The 18,411-nt window shown below is 45.2% G+C and overlaps 1 protein-coding gene across 1 annotated transcript in view; it reads left to right on the forward strand.

Moving 5' to 3' along the window:
• Positions 1–18,411, forward strand: part of LOC140720891 (NACHT, LRR and PYD domains-containing protein 3-like) — a 1,078,849-nt gene that overhangs the window by 990,958 nt on the left and 69,480 nt on the right. The window lies entirely within an intron of this gene.

Genomic DNA, 18,411 nt, shown 5'->3' on the forward strand with positions numbered 1-18,411 from the left:
GGTAGGTAGCTGCTGAGAGAGGGTGAATTTATGAGAACTCCTCACACTGCAGTTTATAGCGGGGGTGGGCGTAGAAGTGGGGAGGGGTGTAAAGATGTGATGGTTCCATTAAATTGTCAGTTGGTGAGGACCTGTTGTGGATCACCGCCTGCAGTGTTGTTTCCCTTCTATCAGAAGTGTGTGGTTAGGTGGGAGATCAAAAGAAGGTTTTGACAGAGAGACACACACAAAAATGGTGGTGGAACGCAGCAGGCCAGGCAGCATCTGTAGTGAGAAGCACTGTCGAAGTTTCGGGCCGAGACCCTTCGTCAGGACCAACTGAAAGGAAAAATAGTAAAAGATTTGAAAGTAGGAGCGTGAGGGGAAAATGCGAAATGATAGGAGACCGGAGGGGGTGGGGGTGAAGCTGAGAGCCGGAAAGGTGATTGGCAGAAGGGATACCGAGCGAGAGAAGGGGAAGGATCATGGGATGGGAGGCCTTGGGAGAAACAGAGGGGGAGGGGAGCACCAGAGCGAGATGAACAGGCAGAGTGATAGAGAAGAGAGAGAGAGAGAGAGGAGAGAGAGAGGAGAGAGAGAGAGAGAGAGAGAGAGAGAGAGAGAGAGAGAGAGAGAGAGAGAGAGAGAGAGAAGGAGGGGAAATTAAAACAAAATATATCAGATTGGACTGAAAGCAGGCAACGCCAGTTCAAGGCAATTGAGATGTTCTCTCTCTCTCTCTCTGTCTCTCTCTGTCTCTCTCCCCGTCTCTCTCTCTCTCTGGGTCTAGTGTCTCATTGGAATGGCCTCCGCAATATTCAGAAGCAGATTATTACAATTAATTCTGTAATCTGTGCACTGTAATGGTCTTTGAATGACAAGTGAGTGAGATGTTACAGGTGAGAAGCTGGATTAAGGTGCTGAGATCACAGACTAGATCGGTCACAGTAAATTCAGCATGTGAATTTTATTAAATCTCCCATCAGCATCCTTTCGGTGACAAAACACATCCAGTGAATTTAATGCTAAGGGATTTTCATCATTCAGTAAAGGGAAACAGCTCAGCTATTTGTAAAGTATGAGTGATAGCGAGGAAACGCACCAACAGGAGGAAAGTAGACACATTAATCATAATTTTATCTGATCGATCAGGTTACTTATTCCTAATAAGTGAACACTAATTTCAAGGTGAAATATATTCTTATCTTGCTGTACTCGTTAGGGTGTGGTTATCTCCAGTTTGTAATCTCGACACAGTTGCTGCCTTGCCCATTATAGTAATGGCCCCATTGTGGACAAATATTGAAGTTTGCTTTATCAAAGGGCTGACTCTGAGATCAGTGGAGCTCCAGACATTTGGGGCACAGTTAAATCTGGCGAAAGGGAATGTTCGGTGTTCAAAAGAAAATATTATTACAAAATCATAACTTTTCACCAGAGTTGCCAGTGCCCGTCCTGCTGCTGTGCTTTTCCTATAAGCTCAGGGGATCTTTGCCCTCGCCTATCGCTACGTTTAAGTCTGAAAAATTTGCATTGCTCCCCAAATATACAATAAATTAATGCCAAGAGAAAATCTGCAGAAGCTGGAATTTCAAGCAACAAACACAAAATGCTGGAGTAACTCAGTAGGCCAAACAGCATCTACAGAAAAGATACAGACGATGTTTCAGCAAAACCGGACAAAAAAAGAGATGATAGGTCAGAGCTAGAAGGAGGCGGAGGGGAGTGGAGGAAGAGGCGGAAAATGGTAGGTGAAACTGGAAGAGGGAGAGATGAAGTAAAGTGCTGGGAAAATTGATTGGTGAGAGATGCAGGGCTGGAGAAGTGGGAATCTGATAGAAAAGGACAGAAGGCCATGGAAAAGGAAAAGTGGGGAGAAGCACCCAACGGAGGCGATGGACAGGTAAGGAGATAAGGCCAGAGAGGGAGAGGGGGATGGGGAATGGTGAAGGGGGGGGGGGGGTGGGGGGGGAGGTCGTGTTATTACCTGAAGTTTAAGAAATCGATATTCATCCTATCAGGTTGGAGGCTACCCAGACGGAATATAAGGTGTTTCTTCTCCAGTCTGAGTGTTTCCTCATCACGGCAGCTGAGGAGGCCGTATATTGACATGTCAGAATGTGCATGGGAAGTGGAATTAAAATGGCCGGCCACTGGGAGATACCGCTTTTTCTGGCGGACAGAATGTATGTGTTCTGGAAAGCGGTGCTGCCGAAAGGTCTCGGCCCAAAATGTCGATTGTTTTCTGTAGATGCCTCCTGGCCCTGGCCCGCTGAGTCCGTCCAGCATTCTGAGCGTTTTTGCAATGAATTAGTGTGTTGACACCAACTGAACGGAGCCGGGATGCGGGGTCGCGGTTGCTCCCTGGAGCGGATCGAGTTGTGGACAGATACTGGATGTAATCTGTGTCACCGGGCACTGAGGCACAATAGGAAGCCTGGACCGAACAGCCCAGTAGAATCATTTGCTTGAATCAGCTTTGTGTCATATAATGTGCTGTGGAGCAGGGTGTGGAATTACATGCTGACTGATGTGAAGCCCAGGTTTATATGTGTGTTATCAACTGAAATCTCGCTCACGGTGTGTTCACTTACTGTTTGCACCCACAAAGTTGAGGTACTCGGATTCGCTGGAACAGAAACAAAAGCTCAGCACCAAGTACACACAGAGACTGTACTGGGTGGGGAACGTTGTGGGTGTTTCAATATGTCCCCTCGTCAGGAGAAGATTTCCAGTGTTTCTACCCGTTTAAAATCGTCTTTAAATCTGTGTGGGACTACGGAGATGGATGTTTTTTTTTCTCTGTGTTTTTAAGGAAAACAGACATGCATCTGGCAGTGATACTTAAAATAAAACGTGCTGTACTGAATTTCAGTGGGTGTTAATACAAATATCAAAGTCTGCACTCCGTGGGCAGTTTAGTATGTACCTCCTGTACCTAATAAAGTAGCTACTGAGTATATGTTCGTGGTCTTGGACATAGCATCAAAGTTTACGGGGAGAAGGCCAGGAACTAGGATTCAGACGCAGATTAAACAGAAAGGATCAGCTATGATTGAAAGGTGGAACCGACTCGATGGGCCAGATGGCCTAATTATGATCTTGTGTCTTAAGGTCTTATGGTCTTCTGCTGCTGTAGCCTGCCCACTCCCATGTTCAAAATGTTACGTGATCAGTAATGCTTTTCTGCACACTACTGATTATTATAGTTTCTGTCGCCTTCCCGGCAGCTTGAATCAGCCTGGCCATTCTCCACTGGACTCTCTCATACACACGGCGTATTCCCGTACAGAACTACCACTCATTGGATGTTTCTTGTTTGTATTTCACACCATTTTCTGTAAATCGAAACAGTTGTGGGTGACAATCCCAGAGATATCCACACTACACTGTCTGGAAGCAACAATCATTCCACTGTCAAAGTCACCGAGACCACATTTCTTCCCCAAGCTGATGTTTTGAAGAACAGCTGGACCTCTTGACCATTTCTGCATGTTTTTATTAAAGTGACTGAGCTGGTGCCACGTGATTTGTTGATCAGCATTAATGAGCTGGTGTACAGGTGCACTTTGTTAAATTACCATTGAGTTCATTTCCGAATTAGACAACCCACTCACCCCCAACTCGGTGTTACCATAAATGAGATCTGGATCCCCTTGTTATTGATTCCCTTGTTTCCCACAACTGGATGGCACAACTACGAACTAAAAATTGTCATGATGACAAGGGCGGCTTAATAGAAACATAGAAAACCTACAGCAAAATACAGGCACTTTAGCCCACAAAGTTGTGTCGAACATGAACCTACCTTAGAAATTACTAGGCCTACCCATAACCCTCTATTTTAAAGCTCCATGTACCGATCCAAAAGTCTCCTAAAAGACCGCATCATATCCCCCTCCACCACCGTTGCCGACAACCCATTCCACGCACTCACCACTCTCTGCGCAAAAAAAAAACTACCCCTGACATCTCCTCTGTACCTACTCCCCATCACCTTAAACCTGTGTCCTCTTGTGGCAACCATTTCAGCCCTTGAAAAAAGCCTCTGACTATCGACACTATCAATGCCTCTCATTATCTTATACACCTCTATCAGGTCACCTCTCATCCTCCGTCGATCAAAGGAGAACAGGAGGAGTTCATTCAATTTCTTTTCATAGGTATGCTCCCCAATCCAGGTAAGATCCTTGTAAATCTCGTCTGCACCCCTTCTATGTCTTCCATGCAGAATATGATGCATCTACAACCGCTCTTTGCCTTGTGTGGGCAAGCCAGTTCTGGATCCACAAAGCAATGTCCCCTTGGATCCCATGCCTCCTTACTTTCTCAATAAGCCTTGCATGGGGTACCTTATCAAAGGCCTTGCTGAAATCCATATACACTACGTCTACTGCTCTACCATCTTCACTGTGTTTAATCATTTAATCTTAATTTAACATAAAATCCTGGAACCTATGCATACTAATCGCAAAGAACAAACACATTTGAACATGAAATAGTATCGCACTTCCCTCTATCACGTACCCCGTGACCGGGTTACCAAACCAGCAGAAATTGAATAATACATTGGAGTCTGGTGGTACTGTAACTGAAAGTGTTTATTAGTAAACTGAGTAATATAGAACCATAAAATGCAAATATACAAAACAGGTTAGCAATCATATATACAGAAGTGTGGACATAGGAATCAAAAACAAGCTCCATCGATGTCTAGGGGTAAGCGAATAGTCTTAAGATGATGCAGAGTTCAGTCCAGTTCAGTTTAAGTTGAGGTAGTTGCTGTTGTGATGTTGGGGGGGGGGGGGGGGGGGGGGGAGAGAGAGAGAGAGAGAGAGAGAGAGAGAGAGAGAGAGAGAGATATGAGCAACTGCAACAGGCAAACCTTCCGTTGTCTTCTTGTTCTGTTGTGCGGTTGTGGTCACCGACTGCGACCCCTCCGTTCCCGGCCAGACCGTTTTTCAGTGGTGAGCTTGTCACTCAGGCGAGGGTGAACACACACACAAGTCCCCACCGGTCTGCCTTTTCCCACTGTAAGCCTCTGATTGATTCCCTCAAATCGATCCTCCAAACACCCACCTTTCTGTGGGTGCACAATGCTCGTTCAGTGTCCGGTGGCGTGTCTGCCTGTGTCTCAGCAGACTCGCGTTTTTATCTCCCCTGACGGGGGTACCAGCCATCCATCAACTGACCATGTCCATCAAACTGGGCCACTCCTTCCTGTCTCAGCAAGAACGTTAACGAGCAAAGAAGAGTGTCCTTGTAGCAATGGTAAATAATCCGTGAAGAAGCCATAACACTTATGTGTGTCTTTCTCTCGTCTGTGTAGGATGCCTCTCCCTCCCCTCTGTTCTTCATCTCGCTCTCTCGTTAGCAGCATAGTTCACGGGGGGGGGTCAACTCTGGACCCCATCTCCATCTGGTTTACTCATCACACAGAACACCTCTAACAGACGGGATATTGAGGCTGAAAAGAGCAACCAAAACTGTTTTATTGGTGACACACAGGGATCATGGAAATGGTAATGTGTAGCACACAGAAACTGAATTCACCTCGTCAGCGGAATTGTACTGTGAGGCCATCAGTCTCAAGTTCTTTACAATTCAGCATTAAGGTTGATCACTGAAGACGTAGAAGATGTGCTGTAGATCTGTTGTTTCAGTAGACAAATTGAAGTGGATCCAGGTCACTGTTCATAGAGGAGCTGATATGCTTCAACGCCAGCCCCTCAAAACACTTCCACTGTGGATGTAAGTGCCACTGGGTGATAGCCATTGAGGAATTTAACTACAGTATTCTTGGGTACCAGTATGGTTTAAGTTCAGTTCGGTGATACAAGGAGTTAGTCACCCCTAGGTTGCAGGAGGAGAGTAACTTGGTGACTGTCGGCAGAAGGAAGCGAAATGAGCAGCCAGTGCAGACTAGCCCCGTGGACGTGCCCCTCAGTAATAAGTATACCACTTTCAGTATACACAGAGCGACAGGGACGATCTACCAACTGGAAGCACAACCTCTGGGTCTCTGGCTCGGAACCGAGGAACAGAGGAACAGAGATGAGATTCTGGATGTATGTTGCCTCCCAGGTGACAGGGTCAGGGATGTCTCAGATCGGGTCCATGGCATTCTATAGGGGTGGGTGAGCAGTCAAATGTCTTGGTGTATACTGGCACCAGTGACATGGGTAGGAGAAATGAAGGGGTTCCTGGGAGATAATATAGGAAGCTCGGTAGAAAACTGAGAAACAGGACCTACAGCGTAGTAATCTCTGAATTGATGGCTGTGCAACGTGCTAGCGAGGACAAGAGTAGAATGATTTGGCAGTGGCTGAGGAACTGGCGCAGGAGGTAGAGGTTCAGATATATGGACGATTGGGGTCTCGGCTGGGCAAGGTATGACGGGTACAAAAGGGAGGAGTTACACCAGAATCCCAGAATCCTTGCGGGCAGGTTTTCCAGAACAACTCGGGAGGGCTAATTTTGCAGGGGGATGAGAACTGGAGTTATAATGCTGAGAATGGAGTCGCTGGTTCACAAACAGAGGCAGTGTACAGTGATACTGCTAGAAAGGCGAGGCTGATGATAGGGCAAAACTGCAGTCAGTGGGATGAGTTGCAATGTAAAAGGCAGATAAAATGGGAAAGGGACAGTACAAGACTGACGGTGTCATAGTTGAAGGCGAGCGGTATACTGATCAATAGACGAACGCAGCAAAGTTACAGATTGGCACGCATGATATTGTGGGTGTCACTAAATCGTGGCTGAAAGAATATTACAGCTGGGAGTTTAGCATCCAAGGATACACACTGTATCGAAAGGACAGACAGGTCGGCAGAAAGGGTGGCGTGAGTCTTGGTGAAAAATGTAATCAAATCATTAGAAAGAGGTGACATAGGGTAGGAAGGTTTTGAATCATTGTGGGTAGAGCTAGGAAACTGCAAGGGTACAAAGACCCTGATGGGGATTATATACAGACCCCCACTCAGTAGTAATGACAGGGTCTGAAAATTACAACGGGAGATAGAAAATGTGTGTCAGAAGGGCAATGTTACGATAGTCCTGGGATATTTTAACATGGTAAATTCGGGTCGTTATGGTCTTTTATTACCCCACTTGTCACGATAGCATTTCTAGAGTTTCCACCAGTTCAATATTGTCCACAAGATTGCCTGGATTTACGGCTGCGTGTTTTTTTTTTTAAATTCTGTGTAATTTTGTGAGCAAAGACGGTGTATATCTGGCAGTGATATTTAAAATCTTAAAATCCTGTAGTAAATCTCACTGGCAGGTTTTGAAATTATGGACGTCTACACTTAGTGGGCAATTCTTATCTACTTACCTAATAATGTGGCCAATGAGTGTACGTTCGGGGTTTACCGCGGCTGTACCCCGTCCAAATCCGATGTTCGGCGTTCAGTGACGCGCTTCTGCACCCTGGCTTTTGGAGTGCATGGTTATTTAAGTTACTGTCACCTTCCTGTCGGATTTAATCAGTCTGGTCAATCTCCGTGATCTCTCCCATTAACAAGGCGTTTTCACCCTCAGAACTGCTGCTCACTGGATTTTCTTTCGTTTTGTTTTCGCACCATTCACCGAGCGAATTGTGCGTGAAAATCCAAGGAGGTGATCAGTTTCTGTAATGCTCACGCTACCCTGTCTGGCACCAGATATCATTCCACCTTCAAGGTCACTTAGACCACATTTATTCCAGATTCGGATGTTTCGCCTGAACAACATCCGAACCCCTTGACCATATCTGCATGTTTTATCCTTTAAGTTGCTGCCACGCAGATTCCCTTTGATGAGCGGCGTACAGTTGTACATAATAACACGGCCATTTAGTGCATTTACCATTTAGACGGGCCCTCACCTATCTCAAATTTGAATATTGGTGAAATTTGGTGCTGGTTTTTGCGATTTTCCTGTTTCCAACAACAGGTTGTCGTTGACAAGTCAGTTTGGGTTAACCTGGAGAGAGAGAGAGAGAGAGACTTTCACTGTCAGCTGCGCCGGTGTGCGGCTGCGCTGTAATTAAAATGCTCTCATCACGGAGCCTTTGTTGCAGTGAAGATGGATTAAAATGCAGCTGGAAAAATGTTCATGAAATCTGAGAGTTTTTCTTTGTTGCACTACAATCTATCATATCCTTCCATTAATAGATAAAGGCAAAAGTATATATTTTCTGTCAGTCCATTCTAAATATTGATAGATGCGCATTGCAAAAACAAACACATCTAAGATGTCGCGCTTTTTCAGGCCGTGTGAAAATATCCGGCTCAGAGCAATGGTTGATTCACGCAGCGGCAAAAGTAGCAATTAGTGGGAACATTGGAGACCAGGCCATGTTAGATTTTATGCATATTAATCACGATTGAATATGATACATTACTGTGCTTCATTATAATTCTTTATTTTGATATCTTATTTTATATCATTAGCTACCTTGCCTTTATATTTCACCTTTTATCTGCTTATTCCTTTTTTAATTGCCCTCTTTTGATTATTAAAAGCTCCCCAATTCTCTAGCTTCAACTATATTTTCTATCTGGGATGACATCTTAAATCAGGATGTAAATAGTCCAATAAAGCAGGTGCTGCACTGAAACTGATGGGTAATTAGATACCCGACCATTTGGTGGGTGAATGGTTAGGGCTGAACTCCTTAAGTTTAAGAGAGATATAGAGAATTGAAGTGTAGACTTTGCGGGAGAGTAAAGAATTGAATCAGGGTAAATTACTAATTAACTAAGCACGAACTATAGGGAGTTAATGGGAGACAACTGCTTCTGGCAAGTCCACATCTGACATGTGGAGGGTGTTTATAGTCCATCTGCACGGAGTATAGGGCGGGTATATTCCTGTCTGAAGAGATGACGAGATTGGCAGCGTCAGAGAACCTTAAATGTGGAGAGAAGTGTTGAATTTAGTCAATCAAGAAAAGGAAAAGTATGTAAAGCTCAGGAAGGTCGAATCAAACAGAGCCCCCGAGGATGTGTGTGAGGACCTTAATGAGTAAATGACATCAGTATTTACCAAGGAGAAAGACACGGAGGATAGGGAGATCAGTGAGGAGAGTGCATTTTGCTCGGGCATTTTGAAACAAAGAAGGGGACAGTGTTGGGTCTCTTAAAGTGCATTAAGGCATATAAGACTCTAGGGCCTGACGGGATATACCCCAAGTTACACAGACAAGCCAGTGAAGAGATTGCTGTGGCATTGATCAATATCCTTGTGTTCTGCCTAGCCACCAGCAGGCTCCTAGAGAACTGGCGAGTACCTTATGTTGATCCATCATTCAAGACGTGATCCAGGAAATAATTGTGTTGAGCATTGAAACTGCCGAGATACAGTCGGCTATGAACCAAGTGCTGATAAGTGGGACCAGTGTAGACAGTGAGTGGATGGTCAGAACAGGTATGGCCGACCAAAGGCCTGTTTCCGTGCTGTGTGATCCACCACTCCGGACATGCTAAATTAACGATGGTGGCACCGCAAGGCATTGATTTCAAAACTCCACACCCGTCTCCATCCTGAAATAAACCAGACTGCACCCCTTTGTCGCCACTAGGAATATCTGTTTCTGTCAAGGTAACATAGAGATTGGACACGTCAGCTAAACAACTGGCAACCGATGAAGTTTCTGTGTCTTCTTCCATTGATGTTGCTGCCTTACAGCAAAATTAACCCTCTCACTGTGTCAGAATCAGTGATTAAATGCGGCCCAAAAAACACTGTGCTTTCATCCTTAATGGAGACACAACCCCTGCCCTCTACACATGTGATCACATCTCCCCTGCTTCTGACAATTCAAATACACTCAGAATGGTTTTCTGATTCAGTCTGAAGGTTATGGTACATTCAACTCGTTCTCAGCCCTGACAAACCATGTCTTCCCACTGCCTCTTCCACCTCTTTCCTCCCCCTCCAGGGAAGCTGCATTTCCATAAGACCATAAGACCTCCTTCCAATCAGGCACCGATTTGTCCATGCTGGAATCTTTCCTGTAATACCATGGGCTCGTAGCTTGCTAAGCAGCCTCGAGTGTGGCACCTTGTCACAGGCCTTTCGAAAATCCAAGTACCCAACATCAATTTATTCACGTCTCTCTAACCCGCCTGTTATTTCCTCAATATCCGAATATCCTGCTACTAATTCAATATGCCAGCAACAACCTCCGACAAATAAGAGACACCGTGATTTTAATGTTTCGAGTTCTTCCATCACTCACAGATGAAAAACGGTTGATATATGTGTAAAGTAAATGCGATATCAGGCAAATTCACCAGCGGGAAATAGTCTAAATTTCATATGATGGCGCTGTGATCCTGCAATTTGTTTCCAGTAAGTGAACAATAAACTGAAGGAGAAGGGCATCCATATCTTGCTGTCGACTTTGACCGGTAGTTATCTCTGGGAGATAGCAATCTCGGCACAGCCGCTCCCCACTTGCCCATTACCCTAATGGTACAACAGCGCACAGCTGTGAACGATGGCTTTTAAATTAGCCAACTTAAAATCAGAGCAGGTCCAGGTTACGGGGGCACAGTTAAATCTGGAGAAAGGGAATGTCTCCTGTTCAAAAGAGAACATTATTCCAAATGCATAATATTCCATCAGAGTGGAGAGCGCCCTTCCTTCTGCTATCTCTGTGCAATAAACCCACAGCGATCTTTGCCCTGAGCTGCAGCTGGAGTTCTCTGGAAAATTTGATCTGCTCAAGGGAGGGAGCACAACCCGCACCCTGGTAAATCCAAGCGACGGCACCAACAGAACGGATCCAGGATGCGGGTTATGATTCCTCTCTGGAGGTGGCAAAATTTCGCGCACTGAAGTATTAATTCTGATTCGGACCACAAGTTAGAAAGACTCATTGAAACAAGGTGAGTCTTTGTGTGGTTTAACACAAGCGTTGTGGAACAAGGTGTGGCGTTACATGCTGAATAGACTGAAGTTCAGGTTTATGAGCGTGTTATCAACTGAACATTGCTCATGATGAGTTCACTTACTGTTACTGTCAATAAAATTCAGATGCTCGGATTCCCTGAAGCCAGACCCAGGAGTTCTGCATCAGGTAGGAACATGGACTGTATTCGGCAGTGTAATGGAGCTTTAATAAGTCCACTTGTAACGGCAATATTTCTAAGATTTCTACCATATCAAAAAAATGGAGGGTTATGGGGAAGTGTGGGTTTAGTACTTTTTTAAGGATTACATGAGTCGGCACAACATGGAGGGCTAAAGGGCCTGTACTGTGCTGTGGTGGTGGTGTTCTTTGGTTCTATCAATATTATCACTGAAATCGCACGGCTTTATGGATCTGGGTGCTCGATTATTCTGTATATGTTGTATACGGTGTTTTAATAAGCCCATTTGTAACGGCAGTATTACTAATAATTCTACCATATCAATATTATCATTGAAATTGCACGGCTTTACGGAAAGACGAGGTAGATCCTGCAGTGATATTTATATTAACAGATATTGTGGTAATTCCCACTGGCTGTAGATAAAAATAGCAAACTTTACACTCATTGGGCACTTTACTATGAACACCTGTACCTAATAATGCGGCCACTGAGTGCATGTCCGGGGGGCTTCCGCTGCGATTGCCCGTCCGCTTCAATGCTGACCACTGCGCTGTATTCGCTGGCAATCGACTAAGACGGGGAGTTAATTGCATTCGCTGTTATTTAGGAGGTGAGGAGATTTTTTCCACTGGTGGTTAGATCCTTTGAGTTGAGCCCTTGCTGTGGACATTGAATATCAGGCAGAGTCTAGACAGGAATGTGGAGAACACGTTTGCTACTGTATGGGGAGCTGAAACAGATGAAGGTCAATGAGGTTATTTTTCTGAGCTGGAACGAGTGCCTCTTTGAAATTCTCTTCCACAAAGGAAAAGAGAAGCAGAGCTTTCTTTCAATGTGTTTAATTCCGGCGAACACAGATTCTGGACAGACAAGGGAGTGAAGTGTTGCAGACGGTCGCAGGGATGTGTCACTGAGATCACAGTCCTGCTATGTCCTGCTGAGAATGGCGGAACAGGACTGACGGGCCGAATGTCCTGTTACTAATTCAACATACCAGCAGCACACTCTGAGAGATCAGAGACAAAGTGAATTTAGTATTTGGTGTTTCTCCATCGATCTCAGACGAGGAACGGTAGATGTAATTGTAAAATAAGGGCAATTCCTGCAGAATTGGCCAGCGGGATATGGTCATAATTTCATCCGGTTCTACGTTGACATGGTAACTTGTTTCCAGTCAGTGAGCAATACACTGAAGGAGAAGGGCGTTCTTATCTCGCTGTTGACTTACACCGGTTGTTATCTCTGGGAGATGCTTATCTCGGCACAGTTGCTCCACAATCGGCCCATTACTGTAATGGACCAACTGCGGACTTCTGTTAAAAATGGTTCTTTCTAAACAGGATGAACTTCAAGTCAGCTCCAGGGAGCTGGGACAGACTTAGGGAATGTCAGTGTTCAAAACGAAAAAAATATAAATGACTCCAAATGCAGAATATTTTACAAGAGTTTACAGCGCCCTTCCTTCTGTTGTCTCTGTGCAATAAACCCACAGCGATCTTTGCCCTGAGCTGCAGCTGGAATTTATAACCCGACAATAAACTGGTCCCAAGGCGAACAATAAATCAAAGGGACGACACCAACAGAACCGAACCAGGATGCGGGTAGTGCTCCCTCCCTGGAGCAGATCAAATTTTCCAGAGAAAGGTAATCATTGCATCGCACCCTGAAGTCGGACTTTTGGCTCGAACCACATGTTAGAAACGAGTTTTTGCGTTTTTCACTACAAGCGTTGTGGAACAGGGTGTGGCGTTACATGCTGAATAGGGTGAAGTTCATGTTTATGAGCGTGTTATCAACTGAACATTGCTCAGGGTGTGTTCACTTACTGTTAGTGCCAATAAAATTCAGATGCTCGGATTCGCTGAAACCAGACTCAGGAGTCCAGCACCAGGTAAGAGCAGGGACTGTACTGGGCTGTGTTATGATGTTTCATTAACCCCACTTGTCACGGCAAGTATTTCCAGTTTTTCTACCGATTCCAGACAATCGTTTGCTGTTCCAGGGGAAGATGAAACAGGTGAAGATAGATGAGGATTTTTTTTTTGAGGCGGAAATTTTTTCAAAGAAAACGAGAAGCAGAGTTTTTTTCCAATGTGTTTAATTCCGCAGTGCATAGACTCCTGACGGACAAGGGAGTGAAGTGTTGCAGGCGGTCGCAGAGATGTGTCACTGAGATCACAGTCCAGCTGTGATCATAGAGAATGGCGGAACAGGACTGAGGGGGCGAATATCCGGTTACTAATTCCACACGCTATATGGTGGTAGAAGTGTGTGTTTGTAATTCTCTTCCTCAAAGGAAACGGGAAGTAGGGATTATTTTCAGTGAGTTTAATTCCTCAGCGGAGAGATTCTTGACAGACAAGGGAGTAAAGTGTTGCTGACGGTCGCAGGGATGTGTCACTGAGATCACAGCCCAGCTGTGATCATAGAGAATGGCGGAGCAGGACTGAGGGGGCGAATGTCCTGTTACTAATTACACATGCTAGCAGCACACTCTGACAAATGAGAGACCAAGTGACAAAGTGAAAATAATGTTTTTTTTCCCCATTGTTTTTTGTCCTCTTTTGGAAGAGGACAGCGAGGCTTTGAGAAGAAGTGCGGCGGCGGCCATTTTCAAATTGCTTCTCAGATCGGAGTTCTGAGAGGCGGGACTGCGCAGGCGCGTGAAGGAGGCCTGGGAAGGAGGGAAGATATAAAAAGAACGCAACCTTAAGCAGCGGACAGCTTCGTTTGCGGGCAGCGGAGTGAGCCGGGAGCAGAGTGTAGGGCTTGGGCTCAGAGGGCTTAGGCGGAAGAGGGCACAGTAGGCTTATCTTTTTGTTCTTGTTATTTTCAGTTATTCGGGAAGTATGAGTGTGAGGGCAGCTTGTTGTTCTCGGTGTCGGATGTGGGAGGTCCTGGAGTCTCCGAGCCTCCCGGACGTCCACATCTGCGCCAGGTGTGTCGAACTGCAGCTCCTGAGGGACCGAGTTAGGGAACTGGAGCTGCAGCTCGATGACCTTCGCCTGGTCAGGGAGAGTGAGGAGGTGATAGAGAGAAGTTACAGGCAGGTGGTCACTCCGGGGCCACGGGAGGCAGATAGGTGGGTCACGGTCAGGAAGGGGAAGGGGCAGGTACTAGAGAGTACCCCAGTGGCTGTACCCCTTGACAATAAGTACTCAGCCTACCTGGAGGAAGTGACAGTGGCCGGGCCTCCGGCACAGAGGACGGCCCTGTAGCTCAGAAGGGTAGGGATAGAAGAAAGAGGACCATAGTAATAGGGGACTCGATAGTCAGGGATTCAGACAGGCGGTTCTGTGGAGGTGATCGGGAGTCCCGGATGTAGTTTGCCTCCCTGGTGCCAGGGTCCGGGACGTTTCTGATCGCGTCCAAGATATCCTGAAGTGGGAGGGTGAGGAGCCAGGGGTTGTGGTACATGTAGGTACCAATGACATAGGTAGGAAAGGGGAAGAGGTCCTGAAACGAGAGTATAGGGAGTTAGGAAGGCAGTTAAGAAGAAGGACCGCAAAGGTAGTAATCTCGGGATTACTGCCTGTGCCACGCGACAGTGAGAGTAGGAATGGAATTAGGTGGAGGATGAATGCGTGGTTGAGGGATTGGAGCAGGGGGCAGGGATTCAAGTTTCTGGATTATTGGGACCTCTTCTGGGGCAGGCGTGACCTGCTCAAGAAGGACGGGTTACACTTGAATCCTGGGGGGACCAATATCCTAGCGGGGAGGTTTGGTAGGGCTACAGGGCAGACTTTAAACTAGTAAGATGGGGGGGCGGAAATCAATTTGAGGAAACTATGAGAGAGGAGGTTAGTTCATCAGTAGAGCAAGTAAGTAGACAGTGTGTGAGGAAAGGCAGGTGATGGAGAAGGGATGCGCTCAGCCCGAAGTTGTAGGGGAGAAGAAAGAAAAGGATAATAAATTTGAATGCATTGCTAGGGATGAAAAGAGAGGAGGAGGTGGAGAGTATCTTAAATGTATCTATTTTAATGCTAGGAGCATTGTAAGAAAGGTGGATGAGCTTAAAGCGTGGATTGATACCTGGAATTATGATGTTGTAGCTATTAGTGAAACATGGTTGCAGGAAGGGTGTGATTGGCAACTAAATATTCCTGGATTTAGTTGCTTCAGGTGTGATAGAATAGGAGGGGCCAGAGGAGGAGGTGTTGCATTGCTTGTCCGAGAAAATCTTATGGCGGTGCTTTGGAAGGATAGATTACAGAGCTCCTCTAGGGAGGCTATTTGGGTGGAATTGAGGAATGGGAAAGGTGTAGTAACACTGATAGGAGTGTATTATAGGCCACCTAATGGGGAGCGTGAGTTGGAAGAGCAAATGTGTAAGGAGATAGCAGATATTTGTAGTAAACACAAGGTGGTGATTGTGGGAGATTTTAATTTTCCACACATAGATTGGGAAGCTCATTCTGTAAAAGGGCTGGATGGTTTAGAATTTGTGAAATGTGTGCAGGATAGTTTTTTGCAACAATACATAGAAGTACCAACTAGAGATGGGGCAGTGTTGGATCTCCTGTTAGGGAATGCGATAGGTCAGCTGACAGATGCATGTGTTGGGGAGCACTTCGGGTCCAGTGATCACAATAGCATTAGCTTCAATATAATTATGGAGAAGGACAGGACTGGACCCAGAGTTGAGATTTTTGATTGGAGAAAGGCTAACTTTGAGGAGATGCGCAGGGATTTACAGAGAGTGGATTGGGTCAAGTTGTTTTATGGGAAGGATGTAATAGAGAAATGGAGGTCATTTAAGGGTGAAATTATGAGGGTACAGAATCTTTATGTTCCTGTTCGGTTGAAAGGAAAGGTTAAAGATTTGAAAGCGCCATGGTTTTCAAGGGATATTAGAAACTTGGTTCGAAAAAAGAGGGATGTCTACAACAGATATAGGCAGCATGGAGTAAAGGAATTGCTCGAGGAATATAAAGAATGTAAAAGGAAACTTAAGAAAGAGATTAGAAAAGCTAAAAGAAGTTACGAGTTTGGTTTGGCAAATAAGGTGGAAGTAAATCCGAAAGGCTTCTACAGTTATATTAAAAGCAAGAGGTTAGTGAGGGATAAAATTGGTCCCTTAGAGAATCAGGGTGGTCAGCTATGTGTGGAGCCGAGGGAGATGGGAGAGATTTTGAACGATTTCTTCTCTTCGGTATTCACTAAGGAGAAGGATATTGAATGGTGTAAGGTGTGGGAAACAAGTAAGGAAGTTATGGAACCTATGACAATTAAAGAGGTGGAAGTACTGGCACTTTTAAGAAATTTAAAAGTGGATAAATCTCCGGGTCCTGACCGGATATTCCCCAGGACCTTGAGGGAAGTTTGTGTAGAGATAGCAGGAGCTCTGACGGAGATCTTTCAGATGACATTAGAAACGGGGATTGTGCCGGAGGATTGGCGTATTGCTCATGTGGTTCCATTGTTTAAAAAGGGTTCTAGAAGTAAGCCTGGCAATTATAGACCTGTCAGTTTGACATCAGTGGTGGGTAAATTAATGGAAAGTATTCTTAGAGATAGTATTTATAATTATCTGGATAGACAGGATCTGATTAGGAGTAGCCAGCATGGATTTGTGCGTGGAAGGTCATGTTTGACAAACCTTATTGAATTTTTTGAAGTAGTTACGAGGAATGTTGACGAGGGTAAGGCAGTGGATGTAGTCTATATGGACTTCAGCAAGGCCTTTGACAAAGTTCCACATGGAAGGTTAGTTAAGAAGGTTCAGTCGTTAGGTATTAATGCTGGAGTAATAAAATGGATTCAACAGTGGCTAGATGGGAGATGCCAGAGAGTAGTGGTGGATAATTGTTTATCGGGATGGAGGCCGGTGACTAGCGGGGTGCCTCAGGGATCTGTTTTGGGCCCAATGTTGTTTGTAATATACATAAATGATCTGGATGATGGGGTGGTAAATTGGATTAGTAAGTATGCTGATGATACTAAGGTAGGAGGTGTTGTGGATAATGAGGTGGGTTTTCAAAGCTTGCAGGGAGATTTATGCCAGTTAGAAGAATGGGCTGAACGTTGGCAGATGGAGTTTAATGCTGAGAAGTGTGAGGTTCTACATTTTGGCAGGAATAATCCAAATAGAACATACAGGGTAAATGGTAGGGCATTGAGGAATGCAGTGGAACAGAGAGATCTAGGAATAACAGTGCATAGTTCCCTGAAGGTGGAGTCTCATTGAGATAGGGTGGTGAAGAAGGCTTTTGGAACGCTGGCCTTTATAAATCAGAGCATTGAGTACAGAAGTTGGGATGTAATGTTAAAATTGTACAAGGCATTGGTTAGGCCAAATTTGGAATATTGTGTACAGTTCAGGTCATCGAATTATAGGAAAGATATCAATAAATTAGAGAGAGTGCAGAGACGATTTACTAGGATGTTACCTGGGTTTCAGCACTTAAGTTACAGAGAGAGGTTGAACAAGTTAGGTCTCTATTCATTGGAGCGTAGAAGGTTGAGGGGGGATTTGATCGAGGTATTTAAAATGTTGAGAGGGATAAATAGAGTTGACGTGAATAGGCTGTTTCCATTGAGAGTAGGGGAGATTCAAACGAGAGGACATGATTTGAGAGTTAGGGGGCAAAAGTTTAAGGGAAACACGAGGGGGTATTTCATAGCTGTGTGGAATGAGCTTCCTGTAGAAGTAGTAGAGGCCAGTTCAGTTGAGTCATTTAAGGTAAAATTGGATAGGTATATGGACAGGAAAGGAGTGGAGGGTTATGGGCTGAGTGCGGGTAGGTGGGACTAGGTGAGATTAAGAGTTCGGCATGGACTAGGAGGGCCGGAATGGCCTGTTTCCGTGCTGTGATTGTTATATGGTTATATGGTTAGTACAAGTTCTTGTAAAGTAAATGCTATGCTGGTTGATGTATGCGTGAAGTAAATAGGTTGCCAGGCAGATTCGCCAGCGGGATATGATCATAATTTCATATGATTGCTACTGTGACATGGTAACCTGTTTCCAGTCAGTGAGCAATAAGCTGAAGGGGAAGGGCGTCCTTATCTTGCTGTCGACTTTGACCGGTTGTTATCTCTAAGAGATGCTTATCTCGGCACAGTTGCTCTCCAGTCGGCCCATTACTGTAATGGGTCAACTACGGACAACTGTTAAAAATGTCTCTTTATAAGCAGGGTGACCTTGAAGTCAGCTCCAGGCAGAGGGGGGCACAGTAAAATCTGGAGAAAGGGAATGCCTACTGTTCAAAAGAGACATTATTCCAAATACATAATATTTCATCAGAGTTGCGAGCACCCTTCCTTCTGTTGTCTCTGTGCAATAAACCCAGAGCGATCTTTGCCCTGAGCTGTCGCTGGGGTTTATAATCTGACAATAAACTGGTCC

This window comes from Hemitrygon akajei, unplaced genomic scaffold, assembly GCF_048418815.1.
Source record: "Hemitrygon akajei unplaced genomic scaffold, sHemAka1.3 Scf000048, whole genome shotgun sequence".
NCBI lineage: Eukaryota > Metazoa > Chordata > Chondrichthyes > Myliobatiformes > Dasyatidae > Hemitrygon > Hemitrygon akajei.